Source organism: Lagopus muta, chromosome 8 (assembly GCF_023343835.1).
Source record: "Lagopus muta isolate bLagMut1 chromosome 8, bLagMut1 primary, whole genome shotgun sequence".
Lineage (NCBI taxonomy): Eukaryota > Metazoa > Chordata > Aves > Galliformes > Phasianidae > Lagopus > Lagopus muta.
Window position 1 is genome coordinate 32,236,293 of NC_064440.1, and position 23,409 is coordinate 32,259,701.

A 23,409-nucleotide genomic window follows, 5' to 3' on the forward strand; every position below is an offset into this window, starting at 1 on the left:
GGTTTGGTTCTGTTTTGTTTGTCTGCTTGGGAAGCTGTTTGACTGGAGTTGTTTGGCTTCTTTTGCTGTAAGCAAACTGACTGCTCTTACAACTGAAAGGAAAAACTTTTAAACTGTAAGGCGTAAAACCAGAGGTATAAATGAAAAGAGCAAATACCAATGCTCCCCCTCCCATTTTTTGTCCAGTTTTGGCCAACTTTAAAACATTTAAGCTCTTTGCTATGAGTGGTGAAGTGCTGGAACAGGCTGCCCTGAGGGGCTGTGGCTGCCCTGTCCCTGGAGGTGTTCAAGGCCAGGCTGGATGGGGCCCAGGGCAGCCTGGTCTAGTATTAAATGGGGAGGTTGGCAGTCTGTGGCAGGGGAGTTGGTGGAGATTCATGATCCTTGCAGTCCCTTCCACCCCAAACCGTTCTATGATTCTGTGATACGATTCTATGATTCATTTCAGTGTAGGTGCTGGTGTTAGATGAATGGGCTGCATCCCCAAGCCTCCTGCTGGGAGTCAGCGTGGGGGCTGGAGGACAGCACGCCACTGATGTCATCTGCATTGTCTGCCTTCTGCCAAACAGATGCTTTATTTCCAACACTGCTACTGTGATGTTTTCCCTCTCCTCACTGTTCTTGCTTGCTGCTGGCTGTTTTGATTATAAAATTAATTGCAGAAGTATTTCTTAAAAGAAGCTTTTGCATTCAAGGTACTTGGTCCAGCCCTTGCTCTCCCCTGCTACTGCTGCAGTAAAGTGCACTTCCACAATTAATCGTTAAGTGGGGATGTAAATTAAGCTGCTGGCCCAGCAGATAATGAAACTGTTACATATATAATTGCTAGGCAAAGTGGCTACAATTTTAGCCATTTTCACTGGCCTATTATTGCAGTTTTCTATTGCTAAAATAATAAATCGTTGTTCAGAAAGAGGTATGTTCCTTACGAGAGAGAGGGTGAGAACTGTTGCATAGTAAGGTGAGATGCTGGGAGATTTTAAGCAGCAGTTTTGCATAGGAGAGCTTTGGCAAGGCCCCGGGCCCTTTGTAAGATAGGAAATAATTGTTGGGACATGGGACGTGGTGCTGTGCTGGGTGCTTTGCCAGTTCCTGAAGGAGGTGTGAGGCATCGAGCGTGTCCTATAGGTGGGCTGGGGAAGCACTGGGCTTCCTTTTGGTGTCCAGGTATGGTCAGCAGCTCCATGTGGCCTGCTCAGCTGTGTGCCTCTTCATGGGACCTTTTCCTACCAGGCACACGTGCAGTAGTTCACTCAGCTGTGTGCATATGGCCATTAGGCAGCAAATGACTTTAAAAGGTATTGGCAAGCTTGCATTTCTCCTCCCAAAGTTTTTCTTCTGTAATGTTTGTTTTCGCTTGAAAGAGAGCATTGGGTGCATTTGATCCTTTTCTGTCTCGTGACATCCAAGAGATTTATTCATATGCCAGGTGACTAGAACATATCTTTCACTCGGAAGTGAAATGGGAGCAGTTTGGTACTTGCCTCTGATGCCTTTTTCAGGTCACTTTGTGTAACCTTAGCCTGCCTGCTATTGTGCAGGTCTTTGGAGCAGTCTGTAGCGCTCTCCTCGCTACATCAGCTGGGTGTTTTGATTAGTTAAACCTTCAATTTGGGGAAAACTCAAGATTGGAAATTCAAGTTTCATTAACTGTGCCTACAGCAGAAAGTCATCAGAGTTTCAAATAGGTCTCAAGAGGACAAGAAGCTATAAATCATTCAAGCCCATTAGAAAGTTGCTTAAGCTCTGCTGTTTACTATCCTACAATGTTCTGTTATGCAGTATCCTCCATATGAGATCCCTAAAACTTCTCATTGTTACGATAAACATGCAGGTTGATTAATTATTTGTCTATTTTCATGGAGGAAACTTGAGCTGCCATAAGAAGGATCTGCAGGGCACATCTAAGAAAAAGAAAAAAGACATTAGGCAGTTTTTGGCAAAGTTACTGAGAGTGTTCAGTTCCTGAAAGAGATGTTAGGGAAGTGATGGAAGTTCCCTCTTTAGAAAATCATGCCTCTGTAAAGAGTGTCGGTTGGGTCACTCCATCATACTGTTTGCTTCTAAAAATACTGATGTTACTGTCTGTCCTCACCCCAAACTTACCAGTAGCATTCATAAGGGAGATCTATCCCAGACCCAGGTTCCTACTTTAAATTGGGGAATATTACATCCTCTAGGCTCTGAATAGGTCCGACACAGTTGCAGATCCAATTCAATATACGTGAGGTGGTCGGTCTATCTGCAGTTTCCCAATATTGCAATCTTTTCCCAGAAATATTAACAGATAAAGATAAAGCAATTTTAGCTATTCCTCAGTGGCATTCTCCGCACTGATTTCAGGCTCTTCTTGAAATGCTAATATATCATCCTCACTGCTGCATTCATGCAGCCTGTTCCCCAAAGGGGATTTGGATTGCCTTCTTAGTAGCAGATTATTTCCTGATCACATTTCTCATATCAGGGAATCCATGTATTCAGCAAGAGACCAAAGCACTGTGATCGTTTTACAATTTAGCTTTATCTAGTCATCAATTAGCAAGTTATGTGATATTTCAAGTTGTTTTAGTTTTGATGAGGAGAAGAGCTCACCGAGACATTCATCACTCAGTAGTTTGTATACAAAGCAAATCAGTGCCTCAAAGCATCTAACTAAACCACTGTTTCTTTGCCTAAAATACAGATATTCTTTCTATCAAGGGCACTGGAGGATATTACAGATACCTTCATGTATCTACTTTGCTGGACCATTTAATGCTAATCTAGTGTTAGATTACCTTTCTGAAACTGCTAATAAAATCTGCTACATTACCGTGTTTAGCAGAGGCCCCGGGGCTTCGGGGATGAGATTTCTATCTGCTGACAGATCATGGCTGGGTGAAAACTCAAAACAGATACTTTTCTGCATCAGGTGTGAAACGCGCTCGCATCCTAATCCTCCCAAATGATACGGTGATGGAGAGATGTATAAAAGGTTTGTTTATTCCACAGAAGAGGGCAGGGGAATATATATCCTTGAGCTATATGCAATTGCAGGAAGGCCAAAGTAGATATAAAACGCCGTCTGATGTGGTAGTTTGGCACCCAGGGAGCACACATTTTAAAGACTGTACACAGTAGAGTGGTAAATGCTAAGTCTCTGTTCTTCCCGTGCTGCTGGTCTCACTGGTGCAAAGGGTCCAGGGAATTCATGAACATCAAATGTGCCCTCGGTGAAGAGGGTTTTGATATGAGATTTTCAGCTGCCATAAATCTGTATTTCTCTGATGTCTCAGTGTAATTGTGGCTGTTAAACTTTGGGGACAAACTCTGCAAGAGTTTTCCTAAGTAAAATGGGCCCTGGGGAACATCTCTCCATATGGCAGCACGACTGGAAGACTGAGATTTTTCCAAGACTAATGTGACCCATCAGGGCTTTGTGCTCGTGTTAGTGATGGAGTTGCTGCATTGCATTAACTGCCAAAATGTCTCCCGCTTAATAAATGACAAACTGTGTTTTACAACTATTGGTATTCTTGGATGGTTTCCCTGGAAAACATCTCGAATTCCTTTCTGTAGGGTGCCCTAGGGAGTCTTCAGTGTTTTGGATGGATAGCGCTGGCTGGAGCCCAGTAGGAATGCAATTTGGAAGGAAGCTCTTGAGTTTGATTTTTCACAGCATTATGCCTTGTGCAGCCCTTTAAACCTGGGTTCTGAGAGCAGGAAACAAACCTCCTCCCAGGCACAGAGTCAGGATGCCGCTCTGCCTTTGTTCACTTTGTAGCTTTGGAGTGCCACCCGAAATGGGAAACCAGCAGGAAATAAAGCCTGCTTTTTTTGCTTTCCAAGTAATGCAGCCAAGCCTTTCTACTTCAGATGGCAGCAGATGAGCTACTCATCCAGACTTTCTGTATAATCACTGCTAAGAAACAGGCATTTCTAGAGCGTGATTCATCTGATCTGCCTCAGATGCCTGCTTTGGGAGGAGGTGGGCTGCACTGCTTCTCCCTGCCGCCTGTGAAGGGAGGCTGTGCGTTCCTCCTTCAGAGGTAGGTGTCTAATCTCAGCTGCCGGGGATCTCAGCCCATATGTTCAGACCCATTCCCTTCACAGTCTTAGTTGGCCCTTTCGGAGAAAAAGGCCTTTTCTGAGTCACTGCAAAAATGCAAAGCCCAGTGCAGGGTCCTCAAACACAGCAGAGGCAATTCCCCAGATAAAAGCCTACGTTTCCAAAGCTTGCTTCTTTTGAAGGAGTTGTGCCCACCCCGGTGGTTCAGTGGTGCCCCTCCACCAGAAGCTTTGAGCTCTGCAATGGGTGATTACCCTTTGACAATCTGGGACCACAGACCTGGTGGGATCTGGGTTCCTTTCAGGAGCAGTGCAGTAGGAATGGCCGTGGGCTCGACTCCCAGTTGCCTGCCCTCACTGCAGCAAGGATCAGTTGCACACACGGCAGCTTTCTGCCATGCATTTTGCTTCAGCTGCCCAGCTCCTCTCGGGATGGTTTGCCTGGGTGGCCGGGCTTTCAGCTGTTTGGCAGACTTGCCCTTTGCTGTGACTGTAATGGGAGAAAAATGAAGAATGACTCGAAGGCACCTGCTGAAATAAAGAGCCAAATAGCTTTGTTTATAAAAGGGGAAGGAAATTAAGGGTTGGTCTGGAAAAAGAAGGCTGGGAAATGAAATGAAGATAAACTAGAAAAAGGCAGGCAATCAGTATACTGGATGGTCTTTTTTGTGTTCTTGAAAACTCTTTGCTCTTACGAATACCAGTGACCCTTGAAGGATCTCTCTGATTGATGGGACAAGTCCAGCTAAGTAGAGAATGCAGCTGTACATTTTTCACAGATCCTAGAGACAGGCCTGCTAGCATGGGCTCGGTAGCAACTTGGATGGCTCTTTCCTAACCCTTTTGCACTGCTAATAGACGTTGTGCAGGCTGCCAGAGGAGGGATAATGAAAATCAAGCCAAGGGAGGTCTAAAAACCTCACTCCATCAAGGACAGTGTCTGCTGTGTGAATTGTCAGGAAAGGTTTAGTTATTGGCACAGCCCGCACTCCTGGAGGCAGGACAGTCAAGCAGCTGAATTCTCCATAAATTTTCCTGTCATTCATCTGCCAGGAGTATTTTTCAGAAAGGCTGCTGTTCCATCCAGGTACTCCCCTTTTGTAATCGAATGATGATTTATTATCCAAGCAATGAAGAAAAATATATTGCCTTGGAATTTATGAATGCGTAATGATATGTAAGCCATAATAATGAATCACTCCGTTCCCTCCTCTCCCTTCCTCATGTATATTTGGATGTTTATTTCCATATAAATTTCCATTTATTTATGTCCTCCTAAGTTCTCCTTCACAAAAGGGAATTCCCAAGTTAAGGTGCTGAAGAGTTTGAGATATCCAAGTTTAAGAACAAATGAACCGCGTGCCTCACGGCTTTCTCCTTCCCTCTGTGATTGCTTTCCCCATTCTTGATCATCTTCTGAGCTACTGCTGTTGTGCATCTCACCTTGCAGACATGGTTTTGCCTCATGCAACTGTTTGCTTTAGGTGTGGGCATGGAGCATTGCCCAAGTCTCAGTGCAGGAGAAGGCAAGCCAAGCTCCTTGACCATCTGGCTGCCTTTGTGCTCCTTCAGCAACTCGACTTAAAGGCTGTTTCCAGTACACAGTCTTAGGTATTGTTTGTACCTGTAGTAAAGCCCAAAGGAGAAAAGGGTCTGACATAATGCAGGCTGTGAACAGCAGAAGGAAGAAACTGCCCTAGCACCCTTGAGGGAGCAGTGTTTGAGAGAAACTGAAATCTGTCATGAGCTGGTAAGGTCCTGGTGATGCAACTCGCTCAAAGTAACTTTAAATGTATGTGCAGTATTCAGGTGTTGAACTCAGCTATCATGATGCCTAGCCTTCACTGCAGAGTTATTTTTTCCACTTTAACGCTTTATTCCATCTGGACTCAATTTGGAAGACAAGGTAGTGACACGTGCTATGGCAAAGCCAGTACAAAAGAGAGAAGCTATCTGAAGTAGGTTGAAAAACATTTCCATAGATTCAGTGGCATGGCCTTGGCTGATACTGTGCTCCATAAGATGGGGTACATCAAGAGCGATTCCATAATGGGTGGGAGTGACACCAGTTAAAACTGATTGCCTCTCCCCAAACCTCTGCTTCTCTTTGCCAGGGAAACTTCTAGCGAGTCTGATTCTTGTGTTATTTGCAAGTATTTGTGTGCCATTGAAAAGCTTCCCTGATCGGTTACTACTATGCTGTACCTGAAATTTAGTTGGCAAAATGTATTCTGTTATGCTGGAGATGTCAAAAGAGCACCGTGACATTTAGAGACTCAGATCCACAAAAATTCAGAAGGAGCACTTCAGAAGGATCTGGCACGTAGAAATTTAATTGACGATCCCAAGCTGGGTCATTTTGTTATGGTTGGTAAACGCAGAGCATGTCACAGAAAATAAATCATTGCCCCTAAGAGCTGTAGGGAGCAATCCCACAATTTTGGCTGCTCTGTGAAAGTCTCATAAGGTAGAGTAGACGCTGCAGCACGCTTCATGCCTTTGGGGCTACAACGTATGGTTCCAAAGGGATTCATAAACCCACTGTATTTCAGTGAGTGCCATCACAAGGTACTGCTGCAGTGTCTCAAATACTGAGAAGGACTCTGGCCAGAAGCAGGCTTCTCTGTGGCTGGAAGTGCACACACACAAGTGCCCTTAGTTCACTCAAGCCTAAGTCAGTCTCTAGCAAAATGAAGACACTACTGGAAAAACAGAAAACTTTATCCATCCTTGCAGGCCGCATTTGCATTTGAATGGTTTTTATTCTTTTCATGCACATAAAAAGTGTTATATTAAATATTAATATGGCATTTTTCTCGTGTTACTGTACACTTTCCACACACCTGGAAATTAACTCCATTGTAACCACAATAGCCTCCTAAAAGAGGACAAAAAAAACCTGTTTATACCAGTGAAGAATATGGTAAAAGCAGATTGAAGAGTTTCATTTTTCCAGTGGCCTGCCAAACTCCTTGACTGATGTTACTAAAGATACAGGCATGACTGTTTCTCTATTCCTTTATTATTAAAATGCAGCAGATCTACAGGGCAGGCAGTGCTTGGTACAACACAGTGCTGGGGCTCCATAAGAACCTGCTTAACAGCCTTGTCTCATCTTAGGGAGTTTTGCTTTGTGGAGATGAGGCTAAAGGTGCGTGAACATTTTGGATGCTGCTGCAGAGTGTGTTGCTCCTGACTTTCTTGCAAGCTGGAGGGGTCACGTATGTATGTGTAGAGGGGGAGAGGGACCATGTGAATGCACTGGCTGGCACGATGAAGGCACACAGGCATATCCTCGCTCACGTTGCCATGAATTCAGAGGCTGGCAGTTGCTGTTGGCTCTGGTGCAGTGCCTGTTGTGCTTAGGCTGGCTTAGGCAGAGTTTGGTGCACTTTGCTCCCTATAGCAATACCTGTGCTCAGATTGTTTCCAATTTTGTCTGCCTTACGTTCTGGTATTTCCAAGCAAGGTACGAATGTGTACATTTACACTTGAATTTGGAGCAGCATGGAAAATGAAGAAGGAGATTTTCGATAGGTATAATGGACTGTAGATGCATAGTGTCTACAAGCAGATTAATTGCATTTTCACATTCTTTATATGAAATCTACCAAGGCATCTAGTCCCTCATTAAAGTGACATTTTGTCTTTGTCATGGAAACTCCACGTCAAACTTCAGACCTAAGGATGAAGCTTGTCCTCTTCTGAGGAATGGATCGAGTCATTTAGGCTTGCTAGACTTACATAAGATTCCTCCTTGTCAATCCCTACTGATTGAATAAAAATATGGAAAAATATTCTCTCGCAAGGTCCTGGTTTGCATGCTGATACATCGCATGCTGACTGACTGATCGTCTGGTTGGTTTGGCTTCCCACAGGAGAGAAAAGCTGGAAGCATCAAGACCATCCCTGCCTGATAAGCCAGGAACCGCTGACTCGGCTAAGCCACATGTTTGAATTGCACACGCTAAGCTAACAGACTGTAGTATTTACAAGACTTTGCTAAACACTTAAATCTGTTTTGTGGACAAAAGGATTTTAAGTTAATTTATTTTGTTGAGAGAATAATTTAAGCAAGTTAGCATTTTGTTGACAGAATTATGATGAAATTCATTTTGTCTGCATAACTGATTGGACAGTTAGCAGCACGCATTTTCTCCACTGAATCCAGTATGTGCTAGGACTGTCAAATAGCATTTCCTCCATGGTTTCCAGTCATTCTGTCAACAGAATGAATACAAAATCCTTTCGTCTACAAAATGAACTTAGGTGTTAATTGTTTGTCGATAAGGAGTGCAAAACCAAACGATCCTCTGCTGAACACTGATAAAAATGTATAGTAGGGTGTGTGTTTGTGTACAGACGCACAGCTGCATGCCTTGCTTTGTTGTCAGAGTCCAAATGTCACAAACCAAGAGCCTGGCAGGGAGCAGCATCCGATCTAAGCTGGGACTAGGCACGGTCTGAGTGTCATGTTCAAGTCGAGAGCATCACAAGGAATTAAGGAGTGTAGAAATGCAATACGTGGGAGCTGGAAAGCTGTCAATATTGTTTCTAGCAGGGATTCAAAGCCTCCCACTGTGAGTGTTGATTCTGGTTCTTCTTGATACAATACAAGCGCATGCGGGATGCAGCGGTTCCTACCTTGAGGAATTGTATCACAAATAGATGTGGCAGATGAGGAGCAGAGAGAGGATGTGCTGTATTCAGATCACGCTGGCTGAGAGCTGAGATGTAATGAAACGAGTTCGTTAGTTGGAAGTCCCATGCGGAAACACCTCTCGGAGACCAGCAATAGATTTGGATCATCTTGACCACATAAAAACCATCCTCTCCTTCTGACAGACACAAGTGAAGGTGGTATACCGTGAGCTACACGCACATAAAAGATGGAAACATCATTCAAACACTGTCTTAAAACACAACCAAACTCACCTGAAGCCCGCTGATGCCTTCTGTCTTATTTTTGCCAATTTCTTGTTTTTTCCTAGTTCTGAAGGCATGGTGTGTTAGCCAGCGTTCCCAGTTCTGAAGGAGGCATCTGGGCTGTCAGCGCCCAGAATCTCTTTAGTAGGCTAGGGGATGTAATGGAGAAAATGGTGTGTGTTTTATTCTGAAAACACGATGTTTTTGGAGCAGTCTGCCTAGCATTAGGAAAGGAGCACAAAAAATCACTGATTAAAAGCATCAAAAAAATAGCATACATTCATTTCTTTCCTTTCCCTCTCCTCCTCTGCCCTTTTGAGAGGGTTAAAATCAGTGGAGAGTAGGAAAAGATACAAAATAAAGCTATGAAGAGATATGACAATGTCATAGTGCAGCATCAAAGTTCAGCCCTCTGATATGTTTTCGTGTTCATGCAGGAAGAAACAACCAACTAATCCCCAAGTTCATCTATACTGTTTAAATGCCCTGGCTTTCAGCTCTGCTAATTGTCAGAAAAGCCAAAAGGAAAGAAAAGCATTCCCTTTTCAGCCGTGTTTTGTCTAAATATTCTAGTCACTGCCAGGGCTTTGAGGTTAAGGAGAGGCACGTTGGGTATGGAGAGGCGAGGTTAAAGGCAGGGAGGTTGTTCCTCTTAATGAGGTTTGTCATTTACAAGGGCATAATCATCTCTGCTTTCTGCAAAGGAACATTTATGTCAAGAGCACTACGCCAGACGCCGCTTCCACGTTCTTTTGCAGAATGTGACCTTTCAGAGAATTGCATCCCCGTCCCTGACAGTTTGAGGATGCTCAGGCATGGCACACATTGCACATGGCAGGAGCTCAGCTGATGGTAGGGCCTTCCAGCCAGCACTGAGCACAAAGGGCAGCTGGCCTCACGTCGCAGGGTGACAACACCAGCTGGGCTCAGGTGGTGTGTGGGGCCGAGCGGGAGCAGTGGGGGACTCGCAGTTTGATTGTGCCATTTACTCACGCTTCTTCAGTTGAGTGCTTTAGGCTGTGTCCTGTGAAGAGGCACAGTTGCTCTTGCTGCAGAAGGTAAAGCAAATCGGACGTGTCAGTCCCCCTTGCTGCTCAGCACAGTCACTGATAAGTGCAGCGTATGGCGCTGCTTGCCAGGCCGCTGGGAACTTGGTGCATGCAAAGCCCTGGCTGTCAATACCCTGAGCCCCGTGCCCTTAGCAGAACACGGTGGTGTTAGTCCTTGTGTCAGCCAGTCCCACTGTGGCAGCAGCAGGGCTCAGGAGGGACCGTGATGGAGAGAGGCACTGGGATACCCAGGGAGGATCAGGCAGCAACTGGGGACAGTGACACGCTCATCTGTCATGCACAAATGATGGATGTGTCTCGCAGAAATCCCAACCTGGAAATAAAAAGGATGCAAATTGCAGATGTTGTATTAACATAGGTTCGTAGCGAGCTCATAAACTGTTCAGGTAATAAAAAGCCACAGCGCTAGTGGTGAGGGACCTGTGGCAAGCCAGGACTTTCAAAGCCATACGGCACCTGTCATGTGGGGTGTCTGTAAATCCGGGCAGTGCGCTATGAACTTAACACCAGGAGGTCACGTTTTAAATGGTGCATTCAATAAAAAATGACCAAACAAAGGCTTTCACGCTTTCATCGCCTTTGTATTTCAGATACTTCCTCACTGCTCACCGCTTCATAAATTTGCATAGTTCCCAGCAGATCGTACCACATTTCCTTTTTGCCCCGAGGTCAGCTCTGCAGCATAGGCAAAGTCACACTTATTCATAAAACTGATTTTGCAGCCTAATAACTCTTCTGGGCCAAAGAAAGGAGAGTGGGATTTAATACAGGCAAAAGCAGGATGCTTAGAAAAATAAAAATAATCTGTGCAACGTGCTGTAAGGAGAGAAAGGAGAACTTGCTATTAAACTTACATAATGAAAACGAAGTTTGAGCCACTAGAAAGGCCAAATCCCTCTCTTTTACCTTTGTGCCTGTTTTGCTAGAGTAGTTATTCCTGCAGAAGGATCACCTCTTAAATGGCCTGGCCTACATTTCATCTTACCTGCTAGGTGAAACCGTAACAGTCACTTTAGTATGCTGAGGTGATGCAAAGAGACCTTCTCAGCATATAAATTATAATCAGCTTCTTTACAGCCCTAATGACTAAGTGCATGAGTGGCGAGGGCTTTTTGGTAAAGTCTGTCTGCAAAGGTCACGTAGCATTATTTTGAGCGCAAACTGCAGAAGTGGTTCCTGGAAAGGTTGCGAGGTATTTTGATACGAGGAGCATAAATGGCAGGAGTTATTCCACTTAGATTAGAGGGGATGGAGATGCACGTGGTGAACAGCTTTGTGCAGATCAGAGTGCTGTAAAGGAGGGTCGGATCACCCTGGCTGCAGGAAGGCCACCAGTGGTCTCTGCTGCTCAGGGCGTTTGCTCTTGTTCTGTCTGACAGAATCCCAAACAAATGGAGCTGCCACTGTAACCTGACAGGTAGCTCACATGTAAAGGGGGCAAGATGCACGACACAGAGCAGCGCTCGGTTGGAGCTGTCTTGTCATTCACATGCAGGAAATCAATCAGAGAGTGGTGTAATTGACATGAAAATAAAACATATATATGTAGTTCACAATGCATGCAGGGGAGCATTTCAGACCTGTGCTGGAGAGCTTTTCTTACTCGGAGACAGTTTTTGCTGGTTGTTTGCACAGGGGCATCTGGGCATACCACAGGTTCACAATACCTGCCTGAGCACATTTGCTTAAAGATAAGTTCCAAGTGCCCTGTCTTTCTTCTCTTTTTATAGCTAATGGAGAAGAACGAGAATGATGCTTAGGAACAATAGGGTTGACTCATAAGGGATGACTGTATATGACTCATAAGATGTGAAATTATTCCAGAGAACTGAAGTTCATGTGTGTGCACTGAGACTTGGGTTGGGGGGTTATTTTTCATAACTGGAAGAAGAACACTTGCTGTGTAGTTTGAAATGCAGCTGAAGTAAAATAACATTGTTTGCTTAGTCTTGGAAGGCTGTTGCAGACACCAAGTATGGTGGGAAACTGCTGCTAGTAGAGATAGCATGGGAAGTAATGGTCCCAAAGGGTTAACCTATTAGGGATCTGCAGTGCTGTCCTGAAGCTTAGCGTTAACTGAGGCAGCTCTGCCAGTTTGCTTTGAAAACTTAGAATACCTGATTCAGAAATGTCTGAGGATGCAAAGGAAGTCACACCCTGAGGATTAATGGCTCGTCCCTTTAAGCAGCACCATTAAGCACCAGGCATCTCTGAGTCACAAAGATGGCTATTTTCAGAGTTGGAGCCTAATAAACTCTTGTGATCAATTAACTGTCCTGCTGCATTAGAAAAGAAAGATGTCAGTTGTCTCCCCTCTGCCAAAGGTGTCCTTGCAGTCAGTTGGGTGTAGGCACACCACCAGCATCCTTGGAGCAAGACTTGAGATCACTACTGGACAAGCACTTACCTGAGAAGCTTCATTGGTTTCCAGCCCAGAGAGGGCATCTGCAGCTCTTCATTTACCGTGTGTTGTCAAGTAAATGCAGTGTGATAGATAAATGAATTGAGCCTGCTTGGATGGGACCAGTAAACTATTGATCGGTTTCTCCTATGCCTGCTTGGTTTTCCTGGATTATAACCGAAGCTACTTTTTCCTTAAAATGAAGAAAGCTCGTGGGATTAAATCTGCCAACATTATTTTCAAATAGCGTGACATGTAGTGGCATCTCGTCCCATTAACTTGTAACTTGGAGAATACAAAGATGTAAGAAGAATAGATCATGGTAAAAGAGGATAGTTCACACATCTGAATTTCAGGGACCTGTTATTCCACAGGGAAAGAGCTCAGCTTGATGGTTTCCTTTTACTCGTGCTGCACATAACACCAACAGCAGCTTTTCCTCACGTGCATTCAAGCATGTACTCACTGCTGCTCAACTCCCTGCCATCGGCCAGTTATTGGTGTGCACAAACAACCTAGACCAAAGGAGCTCCCTGTTGGTGCAGTTTGGGGTTAACGTTAATTAGTGCCTCCTGTGGCTGAGAGAAGCCAGCAGCCCTTGCAAGCTCACCTACCTAAGGAGAGATCAGCTGGGGTGGGAGGGAGAACATCAGTGTAGCTCAGGTAATTGTTTGGGCCCCATCCCAGGTGACTCTCATTTATAAGGGGAGGTCTGTGCCTTGCGATGTGCCTGTGCAGTGGTAGAAGGAGGGTGCATGCTGTTTTCTTGCAGACTTGGAGGAGCTTCCTGAGCTCCATGTGCCTGCCTGGGAGCTGGGTTGTGTGGATCCTGAGCATCTCTTTTCTCTGCATGCTACTCACATTTGTTTGCTGAAGGGAACGTGAAGAGGCTGCTACTAAAGAGTGCAGCTTTGTAAGCAGTGGCTTTGCTGTGCTGAATGTGAGCCGTTCTGTGGCTGGAGCAGAGACTGCAGCTGACAGAAGGCTGAATTGTTCAGCAACAGCAGGCACTGGCATTAAATGTGAGATTTGGGAGCTGCTTCATGATTTGCACAGGAACGTCAGCATGTGACATCAGAGATTATTGGTGTTGTCAGGCATGTGCTCTCACAATGAGCTTGCTTGAGGAAGGATTTTCCTCCTGGGAAAAAAAGGGTAAGAACGTAGATTTGTGTAACTTTCTCTGAGCCCTTCATGCATCTGAAGTTCTGGTCTGTTGCACCCATTGCAGCAGGCAGCCCTTATCCCAGCTCTGGGCTGCAGGTGTGCACATACTCAGTGTGGAGGGTGTTTTACAGAACAAAGAAGAATAAACAACCCCCATGTTACAAGCTATCCCAGCTGCAAGGTGTGAGTCCTGGCCATGCTGTTTTGCAAAAGAAAAAGGGCTTTATTTTAGGGAAGCTAAAGAGCATTTCTGCTGTGAAACTCTTTGCACACACCGGATGCAGTTCTGTAAGCACTGACACTGCAGCCTGTCCTCATCTTCCCATGGGCTAAAGCAGTTTGCAGCAGTTCTGCAGCATAGCAAGCCAGGCATCTCCCATCTACATCACTTAAAATGATGCACTTGTGTGTTTATATACACATGCAAACATTGCCGAACCACTGTATCATTCCTCCCCCTTCCTAGCAAGTGGCTATGCTTCCAGGTAACTTAATGATGTGTTTATTGTCTTAGCAAAAATGAGAAGAAGGTATTATTAATGTAGGGTGGAAGGGGACTTGGGATTTGAGCAGACATGTCTTGGAGTGCTCCAGGTGGTTAAATCACAGGAGGAGAACTCTGATGGCCTCATCAGGTGTGCCTGATCCCACTTAATGAACATGTGGTCTCAGCTCACAGGAAGGGAATATATAGAGGCAGGAAAGAACCAGTTTTATTCTGGTGTGATCTTACTGTGCTGTGAGAGGAGGGTGCAGAGCCATGGAGAAAAGTGCGTTGGAGGTGAGCTCACGGTCCTGCTGTTTGTTCCCAGGATCTCTGCTTCCCACTTCCAGGGACAGGCTCCTCCTTTGTGGTTCTATCCGGGGGTGTTTACTTGTGAGAGGGGATCAGAGCCTCGGGAAACCTGTTAAGGACTTTTCCCTTCTTTATGAGGGGAGAAAGGCAGCAGGAAATAGGGAATGGAAAAAAAAACCAACAATGGGTGCTGGGCAGTTCCTAGGGTGATGGTGTAGCCTGGGCTGTGCTGGGGTCGAGTGTGTGCTGAGAGATTCCTGTGGGGCAAGGAGGAGGGTCTATCATTGCTTCTTTCCTTGCTGCCTCTATGAGCTTGCCTACTTTTAAGGGTACACAACTGCTACTAGTGTCTGGGAAGACTGAATTTCTGTGTTATATTCAGTGTTCTTGTGTCGCCCTATTGCCTATAATGGAATATATGCCATCCCTTGATATCAGTTGGGAAAGACTGGCAGGTACAGGGTTTGCTCCCACTGGGCAACCCCTTGTGTCAGGACTACAGCAGTAGATCAGCATCTGAAATTGCTGCAGCTCTCTGCCCTGAGAGACACCTTTATTGCCCCAGCGGTTTGCGTTTGTGCATCTTCCATGTGTTTTCATAGTTCAAATGCAGAATGGATGGGTGTGAGGAAAACTAGGCTTCAGTGCTGGTGTTCTGTGACCCCTGAGCATGCGATGTTGCAGTACTAATAACGATGGCTATCGTGACCCTGTGCTCATGCACAGTTACGATGGGTTGGCTTTCAGCAAAGTGTCTCTGGTGCAGAAGCTCCTTTCTGAAATAGCTTGGTCTGGGAAAGGGTCAGTCACTCATAGCGTCAGAACAGCATTTTTGTCTCAGAAGAGTTCTCTTGTGCTGTATCAAATAGGAAAACAATTTGAAATATGCAGTGGGTTTTGAATTATAGATGTCCAAAGCCTGCAGAAACCACTGAATCCTTCTCGCTTACCATTTGATAGTATCAGATCAGAATGGTTTCTGATTCTCCAGAGAAGGTCTTGAACACATCATGCTTAAATTTTAAAGACATCAGGAAAGTGTCCAGATCCTGTCTTCTTGCTTCTGTTCGTTACTGATTTGCTTGTTAACACTGAAGATGTGTTAGAAAGTTTGCTTCGATACACTTGCACTGTGGCTTGTAAGCACTTTGTGCCCCCAGGTGTGATGAGTGTGCTAATTGCTGCCCTGGGCTCCTGGCTGCTGTCTCCTAGCAGGCTGGTTGCTGTGGATCAGTTTGGCCTGAGCAGCAGCAGCACCACTTGTGCATCTGGAAAAGCTCCCAAAAGCTGGAATATGCAAACTGTAGGGGCACTGGGACTGTAGAGGATCTGCTGCAGATCAGGAACAGGACTTTGCTTTAGGCAAGAAATGCTTCCCCGTGTCCTAGGGGAGAGTGGGTTTTCTTTTGGCTACAGCCTACTTGCCTTCTCTCCTTGGTATTTGGTCTTATGCTGGCAGGACAGCTGGGGTCTGTCACCTGTGATGGAGCCTTGAAGCTGGGAAACATGGGGTACCAGTGTCACTTGGTGTGAACAGAAGGTAAAAGCTGACCTGTTCAGGAAGCAGATTAATATCTGTTTGTCACTCTTTGAGTACTGAATTCTGGCTCCATGCCTGCAGTTTATTCATTCCTTTGGTCCATATTCATCTTCCCTCCTCCTTAAAATTATTTTTCAGATGCCTAAATGAGCAGCTTTGCAAAACGCAGCGTGTTTTCTGTATGTTTCTGCCCAGTCTAAGAATAAATTATAGCTGAAACTTGGGAATGCTGCATCTGTCGCCGGTTGTAAAGCGGCCTTGAAGAATTTTGCCTTGGCAAGCCATAATTGCTGATAACTGCTCCTTTTATGCAAATCTTGGCGTGCAAGGGACTGCTAATGTGGCAGTGGGCTCAGCCCAGGCGCACAGCTGCAGCAGCAGAATGGCTTTGTGGGTGCTGCTCTGCATTGCAATGGGGTGCCCTGGGAAGCTGTTTGTAAGTGATCGTTAGGTAACATGTCTGCAAACATGCTCTGTGGTGTTAAAGCCAACCCAGAGAAAAACTCTAAGTTCCTGCTCGTCTCTAAATAAGTCTTCTGTGTTTAGGAAGGAGATTTTCTTTTGAGCTGTAGTTGCTTTTATTGCCTGGCTTCCTTGCCTTTGGTGGTAAATACACTGCCTGCCAGCTTGGCGTGTGAGGCTGTTGTTGAGTTACTGCCCTGTTTTGCTGTTGTCTCGTCATGGGAGCAATTACTGCTTGGCAAGAGCTGGAGGTGTCAAGTCCTAAGGCCTCCAGATACTTTTAAAGCCTCTGGCCTCGCAGCCCCTGAGCTGCTGTACCCCGTGTGTACCCTGCAGGGAGTAAGATAACACCTTTTTTGCTCCTTTAGTGGAGGAGTTACTGCTTCGGGAGTGGTGGCCAGACAGAGCATTATGGTAGGGTGGCACGTTTTGCTCAGTATCTTCTAGAGCAATCTCTTCTTGCTGTAAGGCTTTGCTGAAGCATATTTATGTCGCAGGGAACCTAACCACCCAGTTAACAGGCTCAGACAGTCCTGTCATAGCAACAACTGAGCATCATGTGCAAACCATTACCTAGCTGGCATCTAGCTGCTGACGTTTGCGCTATCAAAACAGCAGTGATTGCAGAGCACAGGGGGTCTCAGTATGGTGCTGGAAGCATATGTTCAGTGCTCTGTAGCTAATAGTACCAGTTGTAAAACCTGACTTACTAGAAGGGTCAGCAAGCAAGGCAGCCGAGCGCCTGTCTTGCAGTTGGCATGACTATTTCTCTGCAGCCTACTGCCCAAGGCTGACTGCATTTTGCTGGGGCAGGCGCTTAGGAGACTTCTCCCCTTACTGTTCCAGGATGCAACAGAGGCCCTGGGTCCCAGCATAAGACATGATACAAAGATGCAAGGCCCAGCAGAAGATGACTCGAGTTTGGTAAGCCATCAATGTTGGTTTGTTAACCAAGAAACCATCAAATGGTTATTTGCTGCTGGTACAGCAGTGGCACTACCCTAAAAAAGTGTTAGCATGCTGCAGGCCAGGTTGGGACACTACAGTACAAAAGTCCCAGTGAAACACAAATAACACACCTTACTAGCCCTTTGCATCCATCTTGAGGGAGATTTTCATCGCTTCTGTGGTTGTTTTTTTTTCTTCTTTTTTTACAGCACAGCTCTGTGAAAACTTTAGGGCAGATGTGCTCCACAGCGAGTACCAAATGGGGTGAGGATAGAGGGCATGCTCCTTCAGCTGGCATTCGTGGGCATGAGTGTTTCTGTATGGTGAAGCTAGAGCTTGAAGAAATTGTTTGCTTGAGGGTGAAGGTGAATGTGGTTGGGATATTTATTTTCTCCTGACTTCAGAGTTTTGTTTTCTCATCCCTTGCTGGAGAAGGGTGTTAGGGAAGGAAGCCTTTGGCCTGACTCTTCTGATGAGTAGCATTAGGTTTGTCTGCTTTTTGGGTGCCTGTTGAGAGATGGGCTCAAATGTCTGATTTGTCACATTGAAGTGCATTGCATTTCCTGAACTTGCTTTCTTCTTCTGAAGTGGTTCTCCAATGAAAAATAGGGATACTGAGATGATGTCAGATCACTCGTGGTTTTCAGAAGGTTTTTCTTGCCTGTGCTGAAGGGTATGGTGGGATGCAGCACAGTTTGCTGGGTGTGTGCATCGTTAGCTGAGATCCCTGCCCATTGATACAAGGCTGTACACAGATGTACAATAAGAGGCAGGGCCTACACTGAGGTAACCACAAGCTGTACAGGCAGCAAGTGTGAGGGCAGAGACAGCTGCTTCAGATCACCTCCTGTCAGGGCTCTGTTCACTGGGCCGTAGAGCCTGGTGGGCTTGTAATTGGTTACTTACAATACTAGAAGGTTTAAAGGTAGTATTCACTTTCTAATTTAGAATGTTACTCTTATCTCTTTGATTTGATAATCATTTTGCCTGCAATGCTTTGAGAGTTTGGGTTACTAACTTAGCTTTTACCCTGGGAAAGTGAAAGAAGGTGCAGGTCCTAACCACACAATTCCATCTGCTGCATTTCCTATGACATCTCTGAGCTCTTTTGGAGGTAAGGTATGCACAGTTGAAATCACACCCTTGCAAAGTAGAAAGCAAAGGTGACTTTGGGGCTTATTTTTGTGAGCCCTACTAATGAACTGGTTATTGTCTTTGTAATACCTAGAATAGCAACTCGAGAGAAAACTGCACTTGAAAAGCTGGAGACAAAAATGCCCTGAAGGCCAGGTTTTTAATAGAAAAGGCTGAATATAAGGCAAAATAAGTTTTGCAGTAGTTGTCCAACAACTCGTTCTAGACCTGTAAATGCTGTGTGGGTAGCCTGTGTTAATCTCTAAGGGGTCCCCATTGCAGAATAGGAAGGCTGAAGAGGTGACCAGGAATAGCTGACAGGATTGTATTTATTAAGAAATCATCATACCGTTCTACAGATGAGCAATAGAGATTCAAGAAGGGTTTATTTTACTTGCTTTCCTTAATAAAAGTTCTGAGGCAATGGCGATCTGGAATCTGTTCTTCCCAGCAATATCTTCCCCACTTCTTCAGTGTAGGGACTCACTAAGCATTTTGCCTGGAGAGTGTAGGAGAGCACTAAGGAGGAGTGCTTCAACGTTCTGACCAGAGATGCTGTCTTGCTGTTACCTGACAGGAGTCAGTGCTGTCAGATACCTTGGCTAGCAAGCTCAGTAGTCAGATTTTGGAATCACCTCATGAATGTTCAGTAGCACTTCAGGAGGCTTTGGAGGGGCAGCCTTTGTGGTTAAAGCTACCGAACAACTTCGTGAAGGAAGGAAGTTCCTTTGTAAGGAAGAAAATTTCCTTGCAGGAGCTTTCTCTGCAGCACTTCTTTTACTTAGCTGTGGAGGAGCTGGTGTGTGCAGGCTCCATCAGTGTTTGTTTCGAGTCACAGCGGTGCTCTGTGGTCCTGGCATTTCAAAGCCTTGCACTGTTGCCTTTACAGCTCACAGCAGACTTGCCTGGAGGAGAGCATTGCACAGGCATATGCTGAAGAGCGACTCCCAAGCGCTGCATCTAATATTCTCAAAGACCCCTGCAAAATGTAATGAGAAAGGAGAATGCATCTAGTCTGTTCCTTTGATAACCACATAGTCTTAGACTAGCAGTAGCTCTGCTAGTAGAACAAGCTGGTGGAATTAAATAAATAGTTTGGAAGTCCTGGTGTAACTATTGATTTTGATTTGTTCTGTTTCGTCCTGGTTTAGCAGGCAAACAAGGGTGGTGGGAGCCTTTGTGAGCTCTCATGACAAGAAGCAGAACAGCCAGGGCATCCACATGCATGTGGCTGCAGGTTCTCAGACCTTGGAACTCAGTCCTGTTGCCCCAATGTGTTTAGCGAAGGGATTTCCAAAAACCAGGCAGAGGGAAAGATGCTCTTGGTGCTTCACCTCCCAGACTGCCTTTAGTGCATGTAATTACTGAGAAACAAGGGTCAGTATCTCCCATAGTCACAGACATTAATGAAGAAGTCATCTGCTTAATGGAGGCATGCATATGTAACTGTTTCATCTATGTGGTGGACTGGCTGCTTTTGATGTATGTTAATCTGCAAATGTGTAGTAGGTGGTAAAATTTATGAGCTCTGTAACCATTTTTATCAAGTGTGCCCTTTAAAATCAGGGGTTTTTATGAGTGTTACATGTGTATGTTCGTTATTGTTAAATCTCTGCTCATCCTTTGCCTTATTGGGGGTGGGGAAAAAAAGAAAATGAAGCCTACAGAGAAAGTCACGCTTTAGGTCATCAAATGAAAGTTTCAGGTCCACAGATGGGTGGACTAAGAGCTGGTGTTAAAGGTTGTATGATTTGGCTGAGAGGAATTTGGAGGAGGATATTGCCATTCAGTTCTAAATGCCTAAATGTAATGTGGTTAAAATGAAACGTCTCCAATAGATCACAGCTTGCTACAGCTGGATGGGAATCTGATGTCCTTGCCAGAATCTAACTCTGTACAGAAAGAAGAGACAGATGTTGAGATGCACTGGACTGATGGTTAGAAGAAGGAAGCTGTAACTGGAGCCTTCATTCTGCATCTTGGTGCTCATGCAGGGACCGTATGGGATGGGATTCTCACAGATGTAGGTTGGACATAAAAACTTACAGTAGTGCAGGGGGAGGATATCCATGCTCTGTTGCAGGCCTTGGATTTATTCTTCATTACCATTAGTGCTTGGTATATTCTCATGCCTGTGTTTTCCTCTTTGCATTCCACGCTTCCTTTTTCTATCATAAAGTCCTTTTTTTCCCCCTTCTTTAAAAAAAAAGAAAAGCTGCTGTTAGGATTATGTCCTATTACTTAAAGTGCTTGTTCTGCTACGTGTACACATAAATTTAATTATATTGGCCATATGAAAGATGCATGAAGGTTCAGTTTTGGGAGGTATGCCAAAGATGTCTTCTGAATGAGTAGCTGTTTGATGTAGGCTTGTGTGTAGTAATTGAATCACTGATCAAGTGCTGTATCAGTGAAATAATCTTGGTAAATTCCGTGTACTTAAGTAACGATAGCCTTGAGGCTGTGGTAACTGGAGTAACTTCATTATTGATTTTGTTGTTGTTGATTATGCATATCTTACACTTTCTAATAGCACCCTTTTCTGTGTTCCTATTAAACACAGCTGTTCCTGTGTCCTTCAGAAGAAAGGTCTCTCTTCCAATCACCCGTAAAGGACTTTTTTGTCACTGCTCATACAAGGGACTTCTCAGATGTCCTTCTCATAGCCACTCTGCTGCTCAGCCACAGGGAATCCCGCTGCAGTGCTGCTCTGGTTTAATGCTCTCTGCTCCCCCCTCCCTCTCTTGTGGCCCTTTTGGGATAGAAAAAGTAGGGCATTTGCCAGTTCTTTCCGCTGCTTTCCGCATAGAAAGTCCTTGCTCTAATTCTGTTGTGCTTTTGTAGGAAAGTCAATTTACATCTTCCCCATCGCTTCTTCCATGTGTTCTTATGTGCCTTTGTATTTTGAGGGAGCCTTAACGTTACTCCCAGGACCCAGCAACTCCATGAAGCTGAGTCACATGCTGTATGCAGTGGATGGATTTGAGTAGAAGTTGCTTGGTGGGCCTTCGTTACAGAGCCAGTCTGAATCCTAAAGTGAGATCTGAGCACTTACTTGAGGCTTTTCTTAAATCAAAGCTGTTTACTTCACCCTTGTCAATACCAGATGTGACTTATATTATAAATGGCAATAATATAAATGAGTGATCAACGTTATTCCAACATATTTTTTTGTTAGTGTAGGCATTACATGTGAACTCTTATGGCACCAGCAAGAAAAGCACTGTGGACTTAGAGCTCATGTCCCAAAATACATGATTTACGAAACGTACTTTGTTGCTTACTTTTGGTGTTCTGGAGACTGAAAATATTGAAGAAAATGTCTGACTACTTGAAATCATTCCTTATTCACTTCATGATCCATAGTGTTGTTGCAAGTTGGATCTGATGTGCTCCTTGAGCAGCTGTAGTCTCTGGTGGCAGGTCATGGTGGTTTCTTCGTGCATTCAAGAGATATTCCAGTGAAACTGAACCTCTGCATTGTGCTTAAGAGGTAAAGCATAAGGACCTGGCTGTGCTTAGCTGAAGAAACAGTGCTACGAGACGTATTAAGAGGCTGGCTCAAATGCAGCCAGCAGGTGAGGAATTGAGTGACCTCTATTCAGCTTTCATGAGCTAAAGCTTGTTTGTGGGTGAGAGCTGTGTGATCACTGAATTAAGTCTCTTGGTGTCTGGAGTCTCCTGGCAAGAGCTCCTGAGGTCTTGGACTGTGCAGCCTGGCCTGAGAGGGACAAAAAATGTTGGGAGGGTGTGATGAGATTTGTAAGCATCACAGCCCTACCTGAGGAGAATCTCACTTTGCTTTGTGTATTGGCATTGTCTTTTGCAGCAGCTGCATCTTTCAAAAGTGGAAGATCAGTATTTTTCTCTGCTATTTTGTCATTTTGAGTTTTGATAGTTTGATTTTTCTTTTTTCCCTTCTGTCCATGTTTTTATGAACTGTGATGCCAATTCCCTGCTAGCAGGAAGAATTCATTGTTCCCCACTGTTTATTCTTTGATCCATATTAGGGCTGATGTGTGAAACAAAGGAAGGAGGAATATTTGATTTTTCTTAAACTTGGGTGACCCTACAAAAGAGGCAGTAGAAACAAGGTCTTTGATAATAAACTGAAGTGATGTAAATACTTCTGAACGTCAGCTTCTAGATAGGGATCAAGGAAACTGAACACTGTGCCTGTTTGATGTTTGAGGTGGGAAAAGCCAACGTTTGACATCACATCGAAAAAATTATGTCCTATTTCTAGTCTCTGATGGCAGGTGGTGGCAGGAACTTGACCTTCAGACCATTCTGTCACCTTCTGATCTTGCCCATTAACCACTTTTTGTGGCGTTCTGCCTTAATATGATCAAACTGCAGTTTCATTCACCCTTTTTTTTTTCTTTGCATGTTTCCTGTGAAATAGAGCAGCGCAAGGATGGAGAGAAAACAGCTGTCTGTAACTCTAGTGTGGGATTTATCATATCACAGGATGTCTTGTCTTCCTGAACATGGGTGAAGATTTGAATCTCGAGTGTTGTTCAGCACCCACCCTCACCCTGCTTCCAGAAATTTATAGCAAGTCTATCTTCTCCAGTACTTAAATCTCCCAACATATGACATATACGAGGGCTGTCTTGCTCAGCCCTCCTCCATTCCTAGCATTTTTAGCTTCTGTGAGGATACCTGGCCCTAGTGGAGTGTGTTGGCTTGCTGCAGCTGAGGGCACAATCCAGTTCTCTGCTGTATTGATGGAGAGTGGCAAAGTTTATGGTTTGGGGGCTGCTACCTAACCACCAAGCAGAGGGCAGTAATAAAGATGCATTTATGGTTATTTTTTATGCAGTGCTGGGGTAGATAAAAATTTCTGAAGTCTGTACAATGCTTTTCACCCAGGGTAATTGATGTCCAGGTTCTGTCAGACCTCTCAAATCAGCAG

At 44.8% G+C, this 23,409-nt stretch overlaps 1 long non-coding RNA gene across 3 annotated transcripts in view; it reads left to right on the forward strand.

Annotated features, from left to right (window-relative positions):
• Positions 1-23,409, forward strand: part of LOC125696724 (uncharacterized) — a 116,129-nt gene that overhangs the window by 53,517 nt on the left and 39,203 nt on the right. Inside the window, exons 1-2 of one of the 3 annotated variants that reach the window (XR_007378482.1) lie at positions 14,313-14,392; positions 17,256-17,333. The exons of the other annotated variants lie outside the window; for them this stretch is intronic. This is a non-coding gene — a long non-coding RNA (uncharacterized LOC125696724). Of the gene's footprint in view, positions 1-14,312; positions 14,393-17,255; positions 17,334-23,409 lie in introns of those variants that run through there. 3 annotated transcript variants of the gene reach the window in all.